This window comes from Echiichthys vipera (assembly GCF_963691815.1).
Source record: "Echiichthys vipera genome assembly, chromosome: 19".
Taxonomy (NCBI): Eukaryota; Metazoa; Chordata; class Actinopteri; order Perciformes; family Trachinidae; genus Echiichthys; species Echiichthys vipera.
This window is the reverse complement of record NC_139844.1, coordinates 26,674,334-26,679,686: the sequence shown is the minus strand read 5'-3', so window position 1 is coordinate 26,679,686 and position 5,353 is coordinate 26,674,334.

The following is a 5,353-nucleotide window of genomic DNA, read 5'->3' as shown; positions in this document are numbered from 1 at the left end:
GTCGCCGTCAACGTCTTTGGGCTTTCCCTCACCGGCGCCGGGCCTCCCTCTATTTACCTAGAAGAATAGGCTCATCCATCTTTGATTGTTGTGAAATATTACAGCGGTGTCACGACAACCAAGCCTCCCTGAACCTCATGCAATATTCAGAGGAGATGATATAAGATTCCTGCTAATGAAAAAAAAAAAAACAGCAGGCAATACAAGCAGTCCTTTAATAAGGGCCTTGGCAGAACAGACTGCTCCCCATTGGGCTCCAGGAGTGCAGTCAGTTGGTTTTGCTAAGAGGCTGTAGACCCCGTAAATCAACGCTGGGCCCCCTACAGTGATGGCACCAGGACGCATGAGGCCTACTCGCACCACGGGGCTTATCGACATAACAGCCACCTTTATCTCCATTGTAGGGACCATTTTGAGCATGGGAGGTCATGCAAAGCCTCCTTTGAAATAAACGTTGTCCAGGGAGGACTGAGAGACATTGTCAAAGTGATGGTGAGAAGAGCTTTATATTCCCCCGGATTGTGCTCCGGATATCCCTCGCCTTCTGATGCACGCACAAATGCATACACATGCAAAAAAGCAAATACACCCACTCACACAGTGTGCACACACACACACACACACACACACGCTGTATACACACGAGCAGGCGTGTGGTGTGTAGGGGAGGGGGTGGGACTCAGTGGCATCAGCAGCTCTTCCAATGGGATTTTAAAAAAAAACAACCTCCGTACTGGAAAAAAAAGAGAAAAAACAAGAAAGATCAATGCAGAGAGAGCAATCCAAAGGGACAGGGAAGAGATGCAGAGGGGGAAATCAGGGAAAAGGGGGCGGGGTGGGGGTGGGGGTAACGCAGAGGGATGCAACGAAGGGGGGTGGGTTCAGAGAGAAAGCGCTGAGTTGGGATCCTCCTGCTGGGGATTTCCTCCCTCTGATGTATCCCCCCCTCTTTTTTTTTTACCGCAACGTAATCTTTCCCGGGCTCATTGCATATTCCTCGCCAATACCTCAGTGCTGCACACCGCTACCTTTGCTTCAAACACTACTACAGCTCCTGCTGCAAAGGGCTCACTGAGCCGTGTCCTGCCCCGTCTGCACAACAGCTCACTGCCGAGCCCCTGCGGACGGGCACCGACCTGACACTGGAGAGAGGGATGACAACCGGGAAAAGTGAAGGAGACGTAAAAAGGCCAAGTGAGGAAAGGGGAGAGGGGGGTGTCAGCGAGAAGGCGCCCGGTCTTGCAGATGCAATGCAGAGGCAATACGATGCAAATGCAACATAATGCAGTGGTGCTGGGGGAGGCGTTGCAGATGAGGCAGAGCAAGGACGTCCGAGGGAAGGCTGTTACCCCGAGCCCCCATGGGCGCGAGGGTCGATGCTCGAAATGCACCCTTGACCTTGACGGACGAATACTATGAATTACATATTAGTACGCAATGAAAATGTGAAACGGTAGCCGCAAATGAAAGTGAGATCGGCGAGAGGTCGTCCCGCGGCCCCAGACGACAGATTGGTTCGACGCGGCATCCCAATCCGACTTCTGCCCCTCCCTCCTCTGAGCGCGCGCATGAGCATTCATCAAGTCATGCACACACTCTTAGAACAATACACACACACACACACATGCCTAAATGTTCAATTATTCATTACCAATATACGCACAGTCTGGGCTAAACACGAGCGGCTCAAATGGACCTCGACACAAAATAAGTCGTTCGCGCTGCACCGCAAAATAGGCCGGGGTTAAGGTTATGCAGACACGACGATCGACGCTGACGCAGTTCCGACTAATACGATTTTCAGACGTAATCTTGTTTCAAGTCAGAGAGTCACAACACCCTTCCCTCCTCCCTCGGGTCTGGAGAATGTTCCCCTTCAATGTTAACGTCCTCCTTTTCTGATTTAATAATTCAATAAAGCACATCTGAAAATGGTCTGCACTCTCTCAGGGATGCCAGGAACAATTCAATTAGCCGGGCGGCGTGTTGTGACAGCCCGCTTTATGCTTAGGTCCCTTATTTGTCCGGCGTGTTTGCGTAACCCCTCAGCCCGACCACCTCTCCGTCTTCCTCCCCCTCCCTCTTTCTGTCAGCTCACCCCGCATTGACAGTGTATTAGAGCGCCAAGGAAGCTGAGGCAACTAGCCGACTCAGACTTTTTCTGTCCTGCTGTGACGAGCCGTGGGCCACATTTTGTGCTGTGGGGGTAAAAAAAAAAAAATTGCTGTCAAGGGGTAGTTGGAAGAGACAGCGGGGAGAAAAGTGATGGGCATAGAGAGCCTCTGCATTTGTATAATATTGTATGTGAAAGGTGCTGACAGGCGACAGTGTGGGAAGGGCAGAGCATTGGTTCCCGGGATGGGTCGGTCAGCCAGCCGTCAGCGCAGGCTAATCCAGAGCCGTGATGATTGACTGGGGCCCGACTGTCAGCAGCCTTCTTCTCAACACCACATTGAGGCCTCTCTTCACAATCACATCACCCCCGCAGGAACACACGTCCCCTATGAAACCCCAGGACTAAAGCAGATACCGGAGTTGGCTGTTTTGCAGGTTAGGATACGGCCAAGACCTCAAATGACCCCGTACAGTAATCAACTCGAGTCTCAGTCCAAAGATAAAGTTCTAAATAATAAATAGAGCACATTGTCTACTGTATAAGTTTATGGCTCCAAAAATATAACAGAGAGCACCGTCACATACTTGCATTGTCAGTCAGCACTGGCATCTATGGTTAGAAGGTAAGTTTAAAGGCTGCATAGTCACTAGCTAAAGGCTAAATTACCTAAATGCAAATGTCATGTTTAGAGGGTCATGTTTACCATGTTTTACTTTTTAGCTAAGCATGTAAACAATGTTAATATTTGCTAATTCTCACTGCGTGCAATGCAAAGTACAGTTGAGGCTTATTGTTACTTCATTTGTTTTGCAGGTGTTTGGTCGTTATGAACAAATGAATAGGTACCTAACGTCATGGCAATCCTCTCGATGTCTGTGGAGATATTTCAATCTGAACCTGTAAATTGTGACGATGCGGGGCGGTACTTTATCGTCTTTGTCCGTGCTTCGATTTTCCCAAAGAACCGTTCATTCGACTTCACACTTTTTGACTCTTCAGATCTTGAGATCCACAGGACAAACTGTATTTACTAGTGAGTTATTTACTTGGGAAGGTGCCCCTGACTATAACACCGCTGAAGGGCATGCTGGGTACTCTGCTGCATGCCACAGTACTGTGTATTAAAGAACAGATGAAGACAGAGAGCCCGGAGAATGAATGAAATGATTTCAACATCATTTCTTTTGGGCAGTAGTCTGGTCCCAAATAGCTAGCTGTTAGCAAATGAGCTATACTCCAGTATAGTGTTTCATTCAGTTGGTAAAGGTAGATGATAGCAAGAGAATTTAGCAACTAGTGTGGAGTATTTAGCGAGACACAGCTGCTCCTCTCATTTCCCACAGCTTGTAACACTGCTCCCAAGTGGTCAAAGAAAGAAAATCAATAATACTGACATTAAAATAGATTCAAGATCGAGACCCAGAGAAGAAGCTTAAGCACTACTTTGGCTCCATGTTCAGCAAGAAAGGTCCAAAACTGATACTGAATCTGAAGACCAGATATCTATGAACAACGCACACATCTTTAATGATTTAGTCAAAATTAACCTGAAATATCCACCGATCCAATGTTTAAATGTTGCATTAACTAAGGACGATCAGCAATCAGATATTTGCTTTGAACAGCAGAATTGTATGAAGGCCTCGTGCGTATGAAAGTGAACGTGTGTCTGTATATGCAATCACAGAGACAAGACTGAGAAGCAGCAGTGTCCTCTCCGCCGTGTCCACCCACACAGAGGCCTAGTCACCAGGTGGGCGGCTCGCTCGTCCACTCTCATTGGCCAGCTGAGGCCGCCTGGCCACTGGAAACAGCGAGAATACGGTTTTCCCAAAAGAAGATGATTTCCATCTCTTCATCTCCCCACACAGATGCACTCCTGCCGCAGCGATGAGCAGGGGCTGATTCAGAGCAGAGAATTACCTCGATATATAAATAGTTATGCCGTCCTCCTCCTTTGATGAGCCTTCGTAAAGGATTTAAAGCGATGGTTATGAATTTCGAGAAATGTGTGTGAGTCATCGTGAGCTCGGGTGAACCCGTCAGACCATGGATCATTCTTACGTCTTTCAAGATAATGGAAACAGACACCGTGAATGTACACGCAGGTCAAAGGGGTTAAAAACGGTCACACAGGGCAGCATTAGTACACCTCCCTAAGTGGGGTGACATATTTAACACGCGCCTTTGGTTGGACAGGAAGTGATTAATCTGACTTTTACCACCCAACAACAACTTCGAGATTCCTGACACAAGACGGCAAGACGTGTGGTTTGAACAGTACAGTGAACTGACAACTTTGGAAGTCTAGTAGAGGGAACTAGGCATTAAGGGAATCAGTGCAAAGACAAACAGTCATTTTTACACCATACTTTCGACATTAAACCTTCACGGTATAGTGCCTTGTGCTGAGCGGAGTCAGTCACTTGTTTTTAGCCCTTTCGTCTCTCTCTCTCTCTCTCTCTCTCTCTCTCTCTCTCTCTCTCTCTGATTTCTCTCTAATTACTGCCTGGCAAACTAATGAGGAGGATTCCTTTGTTAAATACAAACAGCGGCCTTGCCCTTAATTAGCCGTCTCTGGCTTGTTTTTTGAAAACACTGTGGCAGAGAGTCGAGCATCTAATAAAAAGCCCGGTCCTCGCTGACACTGAGACAAATAAAGGCCTCGCCAGCTGACATCAAAATGGTGAGGGAAATAATCTAATGTGTGACTGGACGATTCCATACCAATACAGAACGATAGAAACACAACATCACATCACAGAGATGGGAGAAAGGGTTATAAGATATGCACATTGAGCATTGCCGAGAAACACAGGACACAATGGACGTATATGAATGTAATGAACTCTCCCACTCTTATTTACCTTCCATTTCGGTGGTGAAGCCTCTGCTAACCATTTAGCAAGATAACATCAACTTCACAATGTGTGCACCGAGATGAACTAGTTTCTTTTTTAGTACACCATTTCACTTTCAAGCAACTCAATGAATGAAATAGCCGGTTTCTAATTAGCTAATTCCACAGGAAGTTAGCATAAAATGCTACATAGTGCATACGGTTTGTCTGAAATCTGCCGCAAAAATGTTAAAATGCTTTCAATGGTCCCATAGTCATAAAGACTTTAGGTTGGATTGCATACGTACACTAACCTGACTCCTCCAGATGGATTGATTCTCATTTGCTCAGCAGATCCATCTGAACTCTGGTTTGGAGATCTTTTGGGAAGGGGTGAA